Source organism: Quercus lobata, chromosome 9 (assembly GCF_001633185.2).
Source record: "Quercus lobata isolate SW786 chromosome 9, ValleyOak3.0 Primary Assembly, whole genome shotgun sequence".
NCBI lineage: Eukaryota > Viridiplantae > Streptophyta > Magnoliopsida > Fagales > Fagaceae > Quercus > Quercus lobata.
Window position 1 is genome coordinate 26338941 of NC_044912.1, and position 18327 is coordinate 26357267.

The 18327-nt window shown below is 39.8% G+C and overlaps 1 pseudogene; it reads left to right on the forward strand.

Moving 5' to 3' along the window:
- The first annotated feature begins 6636 nt into the window (after nucleotides 1-6636).
- LOC115961488 lies at nucleotides 6637-11184 on the forward strand (annotated as a pseudogene).
- The last annotated feature ends 7143 nt before the right edge of the window (nucleotides 11185-18327 follow it).

Genomic DNA, 18327 nt, shown 5'->3' on the forward strand with positions numbered 1-18327 from the left:
TGAATTTCAGGCTTTGGGAGAGAGTCACAGAATGACACAATAATGGCCACCAAGGGCTTTTATTTACCCATATGATTAAACCAAACCTATAACAATTACCCTTTTTTTAGCTTTAACAGTTACTGGAAAATTTCATATCCACCCAAATTTGCTTCTTTATAACAAAATTTAAAACAAATAACAAAAAAGAGTGCAATAATATCATAACATATCTCTTGTTTCTTGGAAAAATAGGTCATTGATCCTTATTTAATTCTTCCAAACTAAAAAAACCTTATTTAAGAATAAATTTGGTTACTTAGACCCTCGGTTCAGCATGAAAAATCCGCCTTTTTTATTTTATGAAAATAGACAAAATTTTGTTTGGCTTTGCAATTCTCAAAAACTAGTCTGATCTTACGGCCAAAATGGCCAAATACCATCAATTCTTGAAATATTTTGCCCAGAAACACTGTTTTAGAAAAATATAGTGATCTACCACTTTTTGTGGTACTCGAGCTTGGTAAGCTTGAGTACCATTTTTTTTTAATCCAACGTGGCCCACTGACATTGAAAGTTTAATTAAAAAAATTTTAAAAAAAAATTGGCCATTTAGTACTCGAGCTTGGTGCACTCGAGTACTGTTCATGATACCTGAGTCCATCAAGCTTAGGTACCATTCTGCTTATGGACTTAAGTCCTAAAAAATTGGCCCCTTAGTACTCGAGCTTTGTGGGCTCGAGTACTGTGCGTGGTACTCGAGTCCAGCAAGCTCGGGTACCATTCTGTACTGGCAACTTATTTTATAACAATATCAAAACTTCCTCTCTCAATTTTCTGAAACCCAGCTTATAAACTTCATTCCCACAGCTACTCTCTCATCACTGACTCTCTCAATCTCCTTCTCAACTCTCTCTGACTTTCTCAATCTCGCTATCAAACTCTCCCACATGCTCTCAATCTCCCTTTCAGTCTCACTCTCGCTCTCATTCTCCGTCTCCCTCTCGCTCTCGGTCTCCCTCTCGCTCTGTTGCTCGGTCTCCCTCTCGCTCTGTTGCTCTCGCTCTCGGTCTCCCTCTCGCTCTGTTGCTCGGTCTCCCTCTCGCTCTGTTGCTCTCGCTCTCGGTCTCCCTCTCACAAGGTATGTCTCGCTCAACTTGCATCTTCAGTTTGAGCATTGGGTATTTGTGGGTATTTGTGTTTGTAAATTTTGTATTTTTATGCATAATTTGTGGGTATTTGTGGGTATTTTTATGCATGTAGAAGATGGCAAGATGCTTTAGTAAATTTCCGCACAATCTTAGTGCTTAACAGGTCTTATGCTATCATCAGACAATTTTCAAGGCCGTAAAACTCATTTTAAGACTGTCTAAAATTTCTTCTTCTCTTTCAATTTTTTATTTATAAGTAGTAAGATTTTAATGTGAAAGGGGAGATACTCTATGCACACTGGATGTGTGTAGAAGATACTCATAAAAAATGAAAACACTAATCATTGCCTATGAATAGAGAGTGAATCAATGAAATCTAAGAATAGAAATTTACTCATTATTGCCTATGATCGGGACCACTCGAACAATGATCTTAAAAAGCCAGATTTTATCTCTAGAACTGTTGACTCCTTTTCATTAAACATTCACTTCCTTCTCCCTCCATATGGTCCACATTAAACAAAGGTGGTGCCATTATAAGTAAGAGAGCTTCTATGTTTGCTAGACCAGCTATAAAAACCAAATAAATCATCTATCACTCTCTTCAGCATCACCAGTCACCACTGTTCTCTGTACATAGGGGAAAAAAATGAGAGCCCTTAACTTAGGAGCAACTTTGCAATGAAGAAGCAAATAGTCTACTTTTTCACTATTACGTTTGCAAATACAATATTGATTTACAAAGTGATACTCTTTTAGTTAGAATTTTCCCCAAGGCTACTGTTAATGAATATTTAGATGGTTGTTCTATTTCTGCAATATCTTTGTGGTTATCTGCAATATTTAGATGGTTGTTCTATTTCTTAATGTCCCACTCCCACAACTATGAGTTAAATTAATTTTGGTCCGTCTCTAATTTTATTTTGGCTTTTGTCTCCAATATTTTTTTCAGCATACTGGGTTAATGCAAATGTGAATATGCAAGTTTATTTAAATTATTTGAATATTTAAGATTTATTAAAAAGAGAATTTATGCAATTTGTATTGTGAAGAATGTTATTGCACCTCACAATCGCATACTCATTTTTTATTTTGTAATTCATTTTATTCAAGTCAATAAGCCATTAAAACTCTATATTTGAGAAGAAAATTGAACTACCCATGATGCGCTTACATTTTTGGCATTTTTTGGGTGTGATTGGTATTTAAATAAGTTCGTGGGTTTCCTATATTGAAAACTTATCCTCAAAGTTATTTATGCATTTTCTTTATGATAGTACAATGTAATACAAAGACATCTTAATGTTTAATCCCAGAATTGTTTCAATCTACTATTTGATTGCCATGTGCAGTAAGGGTGAAGGACTGCATTAGGAAAAATGAGTGTTTGATTCAAGTTAGGGGCACTAGGAGTAGGGGGGCATGTCAAACCAAATGAAAACTTGTTATTGAGATTGTGGGAAAGACATGATGGCCTATGTTTGACATTGGAAAACACCTTAACTTGAGTTGAATAATGGGAGTACTGTTCTAGTCTATTCCCATTAAACTCTAAGAACCCCTGTTACCCATAGTTTAAACTCTCATCCCTCACTTTCTGAGTCTCCCTCTCACTCTCTCAAGTTTAATTCTTTTTTTTTTTTTTTTTTTTATGAAATCAGTGAAGGCTGCGTTAGATATATATTATTGCCATTTTCAGTCAAATATGTTTATAATTAAAAATAAATAAATAAGACTATCTTGCTATTGTCACCAAATGCCAGATATGGACCCACATGGAGCAGGACCCTCTATACAGACTTTGTTGATGGGGCAGGATGAGCATCGTTCAAGTTTGCTTTGGGATGCTCATTTGGAAGGCGAGGTATGCACTTGTTCAATATATGTAGTAGAAAGATTTTTGGAATTTAACTTTGAAGCGTAATTATTATGTGGTACTCTAATTATTATTAATACTAAGCTGCTTTATTTGCAAGAAGTGCCAGGTGTACTGACTTGTCGTCACCGGGAGAAAGGTCTGCTTGAAGGTGGGTTAGATGGGTTAGATCCACGAATTGTCGCTTATATCACTGATGCGGGGTTAGATGGGCTACTTCGGGTCCCACATATGGACCTTGACCACGCATTGATCACAGCGTTGGTGGAGAGATGGCGGCCGGAGACACACTCATTCCACTTGCCCCACGGTGAGATGACCATCACACTACAAGATATGGAGGTTATAATGGGGGTACCTGTAGATGGCTTGCCGGTGGTGGTATATACATCCCCGAGAACCAATTGGCGCGAACTCTGCGGTGGCTGGCTAGGGTATAGGCCGCCAGATAGAGAACTTGGTGGTAATAAGAACACTGCAGTGATGGAAGGGCCGAGGGTAAAAGCCAAATGGCTTGAGGATCGGTTTAGTAACCCTCTCCCGATTGACGCCCCTGAGGTGCTTATGCAGAAGTATGCTCGGTTTTACATACTGGAGATGTTAGGTGGTACACTGTTTATGGACAAGTCTGGCGATCGGATCTCAATTATGTAACTGCAACGGAAAGAAGTATAGTTGGGGTAGTGCAGCACTAAGTTGGCTCTATAGACACCTCTGTAAGGCATCAGAGAAGACAGCCAAACAGATCAGCAGTGCACTGCTATTGGTGCAGTTGTGGGCGTGGGCGTGAGCAAGGTTTCCACACATATGTCCTGTGATGAGGCATCCACACCAGGCACTGCCTCCAGGTCCACTTGCTATCAAGTATGTAGCATCTTAGATAGTTACCGTTTTACATTTCCGCATTAACTTTGTTCGCATGGGAATTATGTAAGTAACTAATATGAAGGTTATGTCTGTGTTGTTTGGTAGATGGAAAGGGGCTAAGATAACAACTGAACATTCAATGCACGTCCTATGTGCTTATTGTGTGTCGCTTACTTCGCTACGGCCAAATCAGGTATCGTGTCTTACAAGTGGGAACTGCTTTGGCATATACTTTTTGTACTTACAATTCACTTTGGAATGAATAAACATTTTTTATTTCAGAGTTACATGTATTGTTCACATTCGTTACACATTTTTTCTAATTATATTGTTAATATGATTGTTTGCATCTGTTGGATCATTGCAGATTGTCTGGGAGCCGTACACAAATTATTTGGGTTCTCTGCCTACATATTGTACGGCAGGCCAACACATATGGAGGTCTATCGTGCCGCTCATACATTTTTGGGTGGTTGAAGGCCATCATCCCGAACGTGTTCTCCGACAGTTTGGGATGAAGCAAGGCATACCAGTCGATGTTGATACTTCAACTGAACTGCATAAGATAACCCTCTAGGGCAAGCAGCATCAAAATTGGGCCCAAGTACATGCCCTGCATATTGGTAAATGGGCTGCGCATGCCACAATTGCCAATGCACCGCCCTTTCATGGGGAGATGAGCTACAATGATGAGTATATGGTGTGGTTTCGTCCCCGCACTGTTCACCATATTACAAAAGAGATTTCGTACTGGGACACTTTGGTAAGTTTACAAAGACTGTTTTATTATAAATGTACCTTGCTTCGCATAGTTTAGTTCAACCTACTAACACTACTCTTGTATATTTGTGACAGGTTGAATCGCAGTTGAGGATTATGGCGAAGTGCGAACCAGGGTATGAGATCTACACCGACTGTATTATTGCCTTGCAATCTATTGAAGAGATCGGTCGGTTAACCTTGGACCATGCACGCAATGTGGGCAACACAAGTGAACCAGCTGTAGGGCGTGGTCGGCAAGCAGGTGGACGTCAAGGGCATGGAGACTGTCAATCTAGTCAGCGTCATACATCTAGTTGGCCTCCCACATCTGGTCAGCGTCACACACCCGTGCCCACATCTAGTTGATGTCCCACATCTGGTCTGCGTTCTACATCTGGTCCGCATCACACACCCGTGCCCACATCTAGTCGGCGTTAGACACCCGTGCCCACATCCAATCGGCATCAGACACCCGTGCCCACATCTACTCGACGTCACACACCCATGCCCACATCTAGTCAGCGCCACACACCCGTGCATGACCACACCATGGAGGAAGCAAGTCAGACAACAGATGAGATGTGTTTGGACACTGCTTATGACATAGGCTCCATGGCACACGATGATGCGGGTCCATCCCATACGTTTGCCCATGCCCACACATCTCGGTCCCCATCCATGAGGAGCAATGGTACCTGCCCACTCACATCCCCTAGTACATCTCCGTTGCCCACCACTCGTACATCTCCCCCACTGACTACTGGCACTGCCCCCGCAGTTGTACATGGTAGAGATGAGATGAGATTCATGCCTACTCCTGGGTAACCCACCCCTGGTGCTGTCCCCCCTGAGGGCATGCATACCGAGTTCATCCAGACACAGATACCCACCCCCCCACCAGAGCCTTCACACATTGAGGATCGGCCACAAAGGCCATAACGGACACGAACACATCCTCCTGACTGTGGGACTGGACATGGTACTATAGTTTGATTCGATACCGATTACATATACATCTCTTTATAGTTAAATGATTTGCATATTAGTATTTGCTTGTGTTGTGTTCTTTTCAGGCAAGGTGAGACCAGTCAAGGAACCGGTGAGGAGAAGAAAACGAGGATGATTCAAGAATGGTCAAGAATTAGTGCTACTTTGGGTTTGTAATGGTATAGGATCTTTTTGTCATGTATAGGATCTTCTTGTCCTTTGGTGATATATTTTTTGTAGCACATATATTTTGGCAATGAACTTGAAGATTTGGGCTTACAAGCTGATATATTTTTTGTTCGTAACTTGCAAAATTCTGGCAATGAACTTCAGAAATTTCCATTTTAGACCTATAGAATAACTTATGTCCGTTATTTTTCAGTTGCACAACTGTTTTTTTGCTAGTAAATTTAGGAAAATGTGGTATTTGGCCATTTTGGCTGGTAGTCAAGTCTATAATAAAAACTGAGATACACTTCAGCTCAAGAAAAAAACCCCTTCATATAACATTCTTTTTGGATTGGTTCATTTGCTATATTAATTTTTTAAATTTTGACATCAATTTGAGCCTAAATTTTGAGGGGGCAGGACTTGTTATTAGTAATTGGGAATTGAGTTTAGAAAGTTTGGTGGTGGATAAGCTTCCTTAGAAAGGTGAATTCTCAGAAATTATTTGCTCTATAGGTTCACAATTGTTCTATGGTGTGGGAATAGAAGTATTTAAACAATTAGGGGTGGAAATGATAGCTTAGAAAATAGCTGGTGGTATAAGAAAGAAGATGCATTTACACAGATTCCGTCCCTTCAACCTGAACACTCACTGATTGGAGGAGCTGGCTTCTCAAGGGTAGTATATTGCAACAATACAGAAAGTCAAAAGGTCCTAACTTATGGCAACAATTATCTTAGAAGTACAAAGGTTAGTGTCTTGCACTTAGATCCTCTTGCTTTTACATTTTCTGCTGTAAAAAATCCTGTACTTTGCTACAGAAAACATCGCAGTTCACTCATAGCATGGTGATATTTTTGAGCTCTTCTGAGAAAGGTAATAATGCAAGTTTTTGAGAGATATATGGCTGAAGTGACATATTTTCATTTTACAGATCTTATAAACTTTTGAATATTTTGGAGTTTAGTAGTGATCAAGCCTTGTGGTTTTATTGGTTTGAACTGAAATTGTTTAGTAGTATTGTTAGATTGGATTAATTGAGGCTACATTGTGAGAATTAGCGTAGCTTAAAACCCGAATGGTTGATTCGGGTATTTGTGAATGTTAAAATAATGGTTAAATGATAAAATTCACCATTTTCTAAAACGGGTTGTCTTGAGTTCGATGCTTGTCTCTACTCTATATCTCATTTAAAATTTACGCAAGGGGGAGTGTTTGAATAATGGTTACTATTTCTTAACTACATAAGCTTTTAGGACAAGTGGTAATTTATCAATGAAATTTGAGTTGGGTTTTTAGTTACGATGTCTATGTGAGATACACGAGTTGCGTGTAGGGAAAGTTATGGTTTTTATGAATTTTTATGTACTTGCTGAATTTGATTTTTTTGGTGCAGACTGCAAATGGATTAGGTTTACAAGCTTTGAGTGGTGAAGATTATTGCAAAGTCACAATAAAATTCCACGGCGACACCATCCCCAAATGGGTAGGTTTCTCTTTGATTTTCGCAATTTTTGAGGCTTGTGTTATTGTGATTCTTGAAAATATATCAATTATGATATGGGGAAATGTGATTTGATTAATTTCATGTTGCTATTATACTCTGACTTAGTTCCTTGGAAATTTTTAGTTGTGAACAGAAAGATCCTAAAACTGGTGAACTAGAAGGCCTATCCTTTGATTTTGATCTCTGTGAAGCTGTGGCTACATGGGAACAGGTGAGCAGGCTGTTCTACCTTCCTTTACTATTCAACTGCATGCATTAATTTTGAAGGAGACAAAGACATGTTGACATTAGAGAATATTTTTTTTAGCTGACACCTTAGTGCAATAATGTTAAATTTGTTTTCTCTCTGTCTTGTTTATTGTCAGATTCATTGTGATCCTTTTATACTTAATTTGTTTGTTAGGATTTCCTTGTATGCTTTACAGTTGATTTGTTATATAGTGAGTTGATTACTCAGGTGCGCAATAGTTCTACAATACTCACCAAGGAGTTCATTGATGCTTTACCAAATGGATGGGAGGATTATGCATGGCGCAGGATCAATAAGGGAGTACTTCTGTAAGTAGTTGTACTAGTGACTGGTACTAGTTATCTTATTCAATGTATTGAATCAAAGATAAGAAGAAAATGTAGAAAGGAAATTATCAACTCATCTTATGAAGTATAAGTCCTGAGAAGTCAAAAATAATACAGAAGAAAAACTTTTCTAGAAAGTTCTCAAGAGGCTTGGACTTTGTTTAGATTTTTGGTTTTTAGTTTAATATGAAATTAGGTTCTTAAAGGTGCTGAGAAATTCACAGCCATGTGCTAGCTGATGTAGTTCATTTCTATTTTGCAGCAACCAATGTAAGAATAAGACTCTATGCATGGAGAAACTTTCACTGGTACTTCCCGAAACGCCACCATATCTTCCACGGCAGTTTGGCCGATGTGCTGTTATTGGTAACTCAGGAGATCTTCTGAAAACAAAGTTTGGAAGGGACATCAGTCTGGTTATGATGTTGTTATCAGAGAAAATGGTGCTCCAATTCAGGTTAAGCTGCTACAATGTTGATGTTAGAAACTCTGTTCTTTGCTTTATTTAATAAATGTTCTACCTCTCCTTAGTCTCCTATCATTTGATTTATTGCAGAATTATTCAGACTATGTGGGCAAGAAAAGTACATTCCGTCTTCTTAATAGGGGATCTGCTAAAGCTCTTGATAAAGTTGTGGAGTTAGATGGCATGAGCACCGTAATTTTTTTTTTTTAACTTGTGAAGCCTGTGACATGTTACTAGAAGTAAACTAAAGATATGGGTTATGCAGAAAGAAGGAAGAAGGTCTTGATCGTAAAAACAACAATTCATGACATTATGAACAAAATGATACGGGTTGGTATCTTGTTTTAGTTTTGCTTGTACCCTCAACAAATGAATTTGGTCTCCTTTAATATTTTGCATTAGTCTGATCTTCTCCCCTAGCATTTACTTGTTGCCAAAAATCATCCAAGTGCAAATTTAATTAACTAACTAATTATTCTTGTGATTTTAAAATGTATTAATTTGTAAATTCATTTCCTTAACAATGTCCTAATAGATATATATGTTCATGCATATATCGCTTTATTATAGGACCATGCTTTTAATTTCTGGGTTTGAGCCAGAGCAAAAAAGAAAGAAAGAAAAGTTTCTTGCTGAATCTAAACATTTTTTGAAATTTCTTCTCCCAGTTACTTGTCTTGGCTCGTTTGTATTCCCTCTTAAATAGATGGCCACTCAGGCATTTGCTTGATTAGACTATGGCAAATTACTTGCTTTTGGGGATAATTATCTTACTGATTTTTTTTCTTTTTCCTGGGGATGCTTGTTATGCAGGAAGTTCCAATAACAAATCATGTATATCTTATGCTAGGTGGATCCTTTGGTTCAGCAGCAAAAGGAACTGGGCTCAAGGCTCTTGAATTTGCTCTCTCTATTTGTGAATCAGTAGATATGTATGGTTTCACTGTGGATCCCGGTTATAAAGAATGGTATAGAATTTATTTATATATTTTCCAGCACTCAGTAGTTCCAAATAAAGTATTTTTATGTAATCTGATTATGTTTACCTGATCAGAGAGCCTTATGATACTTTTTCAGGACTAGATATTTCTCTGAATCTCGACAAGGTCATACTCCTTGCATGGTAGAGCATACTATCAAATGATGGAGTGTTTGGGAGTAAGTCAACAACTTTTCTGTTATTAATATGCTGATACTATAGTTTTATCAATCGTAACCTCATGAAAATGGTTTTAATATAAGCTTTCCTTCCTTTTGAGAGAGGAAAGATTACCAATGCTCAATCCCTGTTATGGGGGGGGGGGGGGGGTTGATGTTGCATACTCAGATTACAAGGTCATGTAGCACTGGTAGAGGTTTATTTCTTCCATTTATGTGGTGGATGAACATCACACCCCCCCCCCCCCCTTCCCACCCCCATTGTTTTCCTAATTTATATGGCACTATGCTGGGAAAATGTTGTAATTCAATATTAAAATATAAATCATGGCAATTGTTAATTATCTAGAATTAGATTATGATATCATAAACTTTTCTCATTGCAACTTGTATAAACATTTCCATCATTCTTCCTTACGTGAGTGAATTCCTCTCATAGGTTGTTATTTTCTATCATTAGCATTGTTTGATATATTTTACTTCTGCTTGTTAAGCTTATCAAAATCCATTCTCCCATGCGGGCTGATCCAAACCGTGTTGTAAAATGGGTACCAAGCCGTGGCACAATTAGAGCAGCTAGAATTGCATCAGAGAAATTATTGAAGTGAGTAAGCTTTATTTTATTTTTCTAGTCTTGAAAACATATTAATTTAGAATAGGCAGGTATAATTGTTTGGCTTGATGTTTAATCATTAATGAATTCTTCATCTTCTATTTACTATCACAATTTCCTTTTCCATTCTTGGTCCTGCTTTTGCAAGCTATGGCCCTCAATTTGATGAGTGGAATATATATCCAATTATTAGTCGGACAACCTTGCAGAAATGGCATGGTTAAGTAATTATGGCATGTTTGTGTATGGAGATGTTTTTTGTTTGAAATGGTCTCATCAAGTAGAGAAACACTTACAACAGTCAATGATCTCAACCCGATCTGAGATTATTAATGCTCTAGTGAATGAGCTGATTCTTATATTAATAATCAATATAAGAAAGAAGGATTTATTTTTATTTTTATTTTTTATATTTAAAGATCCATTTCATGGGTAATTACTGACTGATGGAAGATCTACCTTTCCTTGCCTCCTCTTTATAGCTCAAACCTATGGTTCTGTCAATCTTAACATAGTATTCAAAGTAAAATTTTGGTTGTGACATTCCTACTTCCATATCTTTATCGTAAAATGTTAATTGAGTCCTTTAGTGCATTATCTTTTTTCTAAGTAACTTGAAAAAAGGGAGAGGGGTGGATAAGGCCTATTAAGCATAATCCAAAAGCTCACTCCAGGAGTACTCTAGTTCTTTATTTTATTATGAGTAGATCAATTTTCAATATCTTGGAGACCACTTTAGTATTAGTTGAAAACTATTGTCTTGCGTGTCTAGTGAATGGTATTTTTATCCTCTTTGTTTATGATTGCCTACAGGAGGGTTGGAGCAGGGTCTAGTGACCCATTAGCTGCATGTTCAATTACTAAGAAGCAAGTTGAGAGAGAGCCTGTAGCATTGTCAAACCTTAGAAAGGTGGCTAGTGACCATCAAAAATATGTGGTGAATTTGTCCTACATCACTGGTTGTGGTTTATTTAGGGTTTTCATTTGAAAGAGGAGCTTGATTTGGGATTATAAGGAAGAAGGAAGACAAATAAACACACATCCTCATTAGCACAAGATAGAAAAGAAGTATATAGAGAAGAGAGAGGGAGAAAAGAACACATGAAGGCCAACATGCCTCTGTGCTCAAATACTTTATTTATTAATCAACTCCACCTATTCTTTGATTACATTGAGAACATATATATATATATATATATATATATATATTATAAGTACTCATTCTTGTACTAGTAGTATTAGGATTCCCAAGTTTGACTAGTAAACTAAAAACCTAATAAAGTAATTTATAAAAGACCAACTTGGACGCAAAACTATATAAACCCAAGATACTTATGCTCTGTTTGTTTCGATAGATAACGTTTTCTACAAAATGATTCGTTTTCCAAAGAACATTTTCTGGAAAACAGACTTGTTTTCCTATGTTTGTTTGCAACATTGATTTTGGATTTGGTCCTCACTTCAATAATGCTTGTGCCTTTTTGGTGCCTCATGTCTCAGGTAGAAGGCCTTGGTGCCGTAAGTCACCTTTTTTCCTTTGACATGCAATTCTTGTCTGAATCTAAAAATGTTTCAATAAGTTGTCTGCCTTCTTCTGTCTCTAGTATTTTCATGTTTGTTGCTTTTATGTATTCACTTTTGATATGTGTGTAATGCAGGGTGAGGGCATTGGAGGTGGAACAAATCAACAAGCTTGGGATAAGTGGTCAAATGATGGCACGGAACAGCAAGTAGCAAAGCTGATGGAAGAAGATGTAGGAGCTGCCATGCAATTCCTTCAGTCCAAGGCTCTCTGCATCATGCCCATATGTAGGAGCTTGGGATAACTGTTCATTCTTTTTCCCAGTTTCGTCAAACTAGGAGTGCTTCTCATGCCTGGAAGAAAAAACCCGAGGCACTTGATGTCCTTGCCATAGTCAAGTCCAGGAAGGAATTTTCCAAAGCTGAATGGATGTGCTCCTCTTCTAGTATCAGTGGTGGGGTTAGTGGTTGATGACCAAAATATTTGGTGGTAATTATTTCTTTTTTGGATAATGGGTTGTGGGGCATTTAAAAGGGACAGATGGGTATGTGTATGATGTATTTAGAGATTTTTAATGCAAGTTGAAATAGATTTGGTTGATTGTGCTCATAAATAACAGGATTGGAAGCTTCTGGTTTCAAAAGTTTCCTATATCAAAGACATAAACAAAACAATAGAATAATAGTTTTAAACATGTCCTAAGTTGTATTGACAAAAACAAAGAGGGAATTCGATTATTAATTCCATCATTATATTATAATTGCCCATGATGACAATGAGTAGTAATTTATTCAGTAGCAAATATTTGGAAAATAATAACAGACCACCCAAAAAAAAAGGATAACTTTTTTTCCCCAATAATTTTGATAGACACACCAAAAGTGTAAACGAGTTAAATTATAAGACTTTTGTCGTCGAAATACCGAAAAAAAAAAAAAAATGACCAAGCATTCATTAATTCTTGTCAATCCCAAAAAAAAAAAAAAGAATTTTTTTTTTTTTTTGATGGGAAATACTGAACTTTATTGAAAATAAATCAAACGGTTACATTTCTGTCTTGCATGCATGCATCTGCTATCAGAGTGGGACATTCCTCTAGCCATGTAAAGTAGTCCTCAACAATCCTAGCGTGTTGGGCTAGTAAATGAGCAGGGACATTTCCCTGTCTTTTAATGTGGGTGAACTTCCATTGCCTGAAGGATGAGACCCGGTTCCTAACTCCAGCAACTACGTTCACTATTGAAGAGGGCGGTGACACCAGTCCGTGTAGAGTATTACAAATAATCAACGAGTCCATTTCAAACTCTGCTTATCTAATACCAATCTCCCATGCGAAGTTAACCCCTGCTTCCAATGCTTTTGCTTCAGCTTCTATAGCACCCAATGGACACTTCCACTTCTTGCTCAGCGCTGCAATCACTTCCCCGGCGCCATCCCTGATGATAACACCAGCTCCTGCTTGTTTCCTGTTCGTGAAGACTGCACCATACATATTTACTTTATAGCACCCTTGACTTGGCGATTGCCAAGTGACCAGAGGAATTGGGTCCGCCTGGGCCTCTGTTTTTTCCTCATTAGCCAGCCAAAATTCCTCCACCAGATGCGTGGCACTCCGCACGATTGTTCTACCCATTTTACCTTTCCCACCCATCCGAAGATCGTTCCTATCCTTCCAAATACTCCAACAAACCGAGATGAATTTCTCCAATTGTCTAGGCCGATAATGTTCGCACTCCTGTAGGTTCGCCACCACATCCAAAAAGTGCCATTGCGTCGAGATTTCAAACGGTAGAACAATTTTGCTATTCTTCCAGACTTCTTTAGCGTGATCACAGCCCCACAACAGGTGATAGACCGTTTCCTCGTTGTGTCCACATAGATCGCACATTCCGTTCGGTGTGATTCGCCGCTTAGCCAAGTTGGATTTTGTGGCCAGAATGTCTCGTCCTGCCCTCCATGCAAAGTGCTTTATTTTCTGTGGGATTAGTAGTTTCCAAATTGTCTTCCATATTTTCCTCCTTGCTGATTCGTCTAAGCAGTCAGCTCTGGTGTTATGCGCCTTCTCTTCCAAAGCTAGCACATAAGCACTTTTAACGGTGAATTTCTCGCTTCTATTCTCGGCCCAAACTATTCGATCATTAGTGTTGCTAGAGCTTAATGGAATGCCCAAGATAGCTTCCTTATCTTCGGGTAAAAACCAACTGTTTAGCTTGTCAATATTCCACTCCCCAGTTCCTCTGTTTATGAGCTCACAAACCAGAGCATTAGAGGAGTTAGGCTTTTCTGTTGAAATAACCTTATAAGTGCACGGCCTAGGAATCCATTTATCATGCCACACCCTAATCTTGTCTCCATTCCCTACTTGCCACCTCATACCCCTTTGTACAATGTTTTGTGCCGCCATTAAGCTTCTCCATGCATAGGATGGATTCCGACCCAATGTCGCCTCTGCAAAGCTACAATGTGGGAAGTACTTTGCTTTATACACACGGCTAAAGAGAGAGTTGAGATTAGTCAGAAGCCGCCACCCCTGTTTGGCTAAGAGAGCTAAATTAAAGCTTCTCAAGTCTCGAAAACCCATCCCTCCTCTGTCTTTTGGCACGCACATCGCATCCCAGCTCAGCCATGCGGTTTTCTTCTCATTTCCAGTTTGACCCCACCAAAACTGTCTGATCACACTAGTGAGCTCATCGCACAAATTTTTGGGTAGGAGAAAGCAACTCATGGTATATGGGGGCACGGCTTGGGCCACAGATTTAATCAAAATCTCCTTCCCTGCAGATGTCAATATCTTTTCCTTCCAACCCGATACTTTCTTGGCAACTCTCTGTTTAAGCTGAGCAAAAGTATTATTTTTTGATCTTCCCACGAGTGAAAGTAAACCCAGGTAGGCTTCATGAGGTTTAATAACCTATGCACCAAACATAGATTTCACCCTTTCTTTTACATCATTATCGGTGTTTGGGCTGAAAAACAGAGAGGTTTTGTGGCAGTTTAATTGTTGACCAGAGGAGGATTCATAGACTTTGAGTATCCGTTTGATTTCCGTGGCTTCATTCACTGTTGCTCTTCCAAACACTAAGCTATCATCGGCGAACAATAAATGAGATACTCGAGGACCATTAGCTGAGGCAGCCACCCCTTTTATCACTTTCCTCTGTGCCGCATGGTTTAGCAAGCCAGACAAGCCCTCTGAGCAAATAAGGAAGAGGTAGGGCGACAAAAGGTCACCCTGCCTCAATCCTCGAGTTGGGTGGATTAATCCATATGGCTACCCATTAATCCTTACTGCATATTTCACAGATGAAACACACTGCATCACAGTGTCAATCCATTTATGATGAAAGCCCAGCTTCTTCATGATCTGCTTCAAGCATTCCCATTCAACTCGATCGTATGCTTTGCTCATGTCCAGCTTTATGGCCATCTCGCCACATTTGCCTTTCTTCTTCTTGCTTATATGGTTCATCATCTCATGTGCCACCAAGACATTGTCCATGATGAGACGTCCTGCCACAAAAGCACTTTGGTTCTCTCCAATAATTTTCTGCAACACCAATTTCAACCTGTTCGCCACCACTTTTGAAGATATTTTGTAAGCCACATTACATAAGGAAATTGGTCTATAATCAGTCACTTTTTCCGGATTCTTTACTTTGGGAATAAGTACAATATGAGTGTCATGGAATTTTGGGGGGGATACACCATGGTTAAGAAAGTCAAGTGCAGCGAGAATTACAATAGATTTAACAATAGGCCAAAAATGATGGTAAAATAAAGGTGGCATACCGTCTGGTCCAGGAGCCGTTAAAGGATGCATTTGTTTCAGGGCCTTCTCCACCTCCATAGCATGAAAGTCTTGTGTGAGAGTAGAGTTCATCCTTTCGGTGACCTTGGGTTGGATTGCATCAAGCATCTCTTGCTCCACCTTCGGCCATGAAGTAGTGAAAAGTTCCTCAAAGTAGCTCACGAACTTCTGACCAATCTGATCTCCATCCTCTATCCATCCATTGTCTGCATCCAAAATTATGCTAATAGTATTCCTCTGGAACCGGTTCGAGGCTTTTGTGTGAAAAAATGTGGTATTTCTATCCCCTGCCTTCAGCCAATTATTCCTGCTTCTTTGGCGCCACATTTCCTCCTCAAGTCCAAGCCACCTGTTAAGCTCCACTTTTGTTGCATGGATTTCTTCCATATTCACAGCATTACACTTCATGGCTTCAAGCATTTGGAGTTTTTTCTGTAAGTCAATAGCATGCTTCCCCACGTGCCCAAAGGTATTTTTATTCCAATCCCTTAATGACTTTTGACACTCCTCCAGACAAGCTTCCAAAGGCCATTGTGAGTGACTAGTATAACCCCTCTCCCAAGCCTCCCTTACCACATTTTTACAACCATCATCTGCTAGCCACATGGACTCAAACCGGAACAGCTTTGATTGTCGCCTTTGCTGCCTTGGAAAGCTGGTTTCCTTGAGCACTAGAATGCTATTATCAGAAACTGAATTGGACAAGTGGTGGAGCTTCACCAAAGGAAAAACACCTGCCCAATCAGTGGACACCAATGCCCGGTCAAGCCTTTCTCGCACCCACCCTCGCTTACCAAGATGTCTACTCCAAGTGTAATCTGAGCCCACATATCCCAAGTCTCTCAATCTGCATTTATTAATTGCCTCTCTAAAGCATCTCATCTGCCCCTCTAGTCTAACTCCACCACCAATTTTTTCCTTGGCAAACATTATTTCATTGAAGTCTCCCATGCATACCCACGGCAAGTGACTTCAGTGACTGAGATCCTCCAACAAAGTCCATGATTCACTTCTCTTTCTTGTTTCCGGGTGGCCATAGAACCCGGTGAACCGCCATTTTTTCATCCCTTGCTCTTCATACACAATTGCATCAATATGCCCCGGAGAATATGATAATATGTCAACCTGCAGTGAGTTCTTCCAAAATAGTGCTAACCCTCCTGCCCTACGTATACTTGGAACCACCAGTCCTTGCTGCCTTTCCACCTTCTGTTTAACTCCGTCCATCTCCGTAACATCGAACTTAGTCTCCATTAGAAAGACTAAGGTGGGATCTTTCTCCAACACCACTTTTTGGAGCGCATTAACTGTTAAGGGGTTCCCAAGCCCCCTACAGTTCCAATTGATGGCACTCATTGTGCCCGGCGAGGCTGTGCAGCAGCCGCCGCCGATCCCAACTGTTATGCGAAGAGCTTACCGAGTTCCTTAATCTCACCAGCCACTTTAATTCTTTTCCCATTGTCTTCTTTATTTTCTAGTTCGGCTAAGGGTACTCTTGTTCTTCTTTTTGTTCTTGTAACAGCCATCTCAATCTCCATGGCTCCGTCTACAGTGTACTTCTCTTCATGAGGTTGTGTTTCCTCATCCGGTTTCTCCTCTGCTCCACGAACCTCTCTGTTTTCTTTCATCTTCCTTTGGTTACCATCTTTTGTTTTCTTCATACTTTGGGCCTTATTAAGTTTTGGAGAAGGCAGCCCCAAATTAAAATTAATCCCAAGATGAAAAAGGCTCACGTTCCCTATTTGTTCCTGCATGGGCTTAAGAGTAATGCTCTGAGGCCCAACATTGGTTGGTTGGGCTTGGGAATCCTCATTCGGCCCAAATGCATGGCTCTTCCTGCTCTATTTCAGCGCGTTTTCCTCCAAGACGTGCGCACTTTCCTCCCTTCCCAAATATGCTTCCTGAATTGTTACTGACTCCATACTGGGAATGTTACCATTAATGGCGGCATCTAATTCCCGGATTTGCTGCTCAAAATTTGAAACATACGGAAAATCCGGATTTTTAATGCAATCGTGATTTAGTAAACCTGTTCTCTCCTCCACGTCAGCCCTAGGGATCACCGTCCTTCCCATCTCGTCTGGCCTGGTTTCACCGTCGTTCGTTCTTGCCGGCGTTGAAACCACCTGGCCATCCGATCTCCTTTCCATGTTCTTCTTTGCACCCACGCCAGGTCTGGTTTCTCCATCTGTCTCTGCCGTAACTAGTTGGGATTTTTGGGTTTTGTCTTGCGATGCTCTTAACCATGGACCAAACTGTTTCTCTTCTGGCCGTAATGTATCCTTACTTCGAATCCATTGCAGGCAGTCCTTTTCATCATGGTCTACCTTCCCGCATAGATAGTAGAATACTGGAGTCTCTCATATCTGAAATCCACCCATTTTAGCTCGTAATCACCGAGTCGCACCTTACGGCCTCTACATAGCGGCAAGGAAACGTCCATAAGAACCCTTATATGTAGAAAGCTCCCCAAGCAAAAACCTTTCCCATTGGCATCCACCTTCTCCACCTCCCCCAAGGTTGCACCGATACTCATACCCACTTCCTTGGTTTGACACATCGTGGGCAATCCATGTAATTGGACCCAAAATGGCGACCTGTCAAACTTGGTATCCTTCACCGCCTCTCCGCGCACCAACTTATGGAGGATTAGTAGGTACTTTTCAAATGACGATGGACTAAGAAGAAGCACCTTCTCCATATCTTCTTTCTTTTGGAATAGAAACATTACCTTATTCTCTCCCAGGTCGCTAACCTCGAAATCATGCTCCGTCCTCCAAACCGATCTCATCACTCGGACCACGGAATCCAGATTTATTCTGCGCTTCGTGCAAAACTTCCGGATGAGGACAGGTCCGTCCTCCGTCAATGGTGCTTGTATTGCAA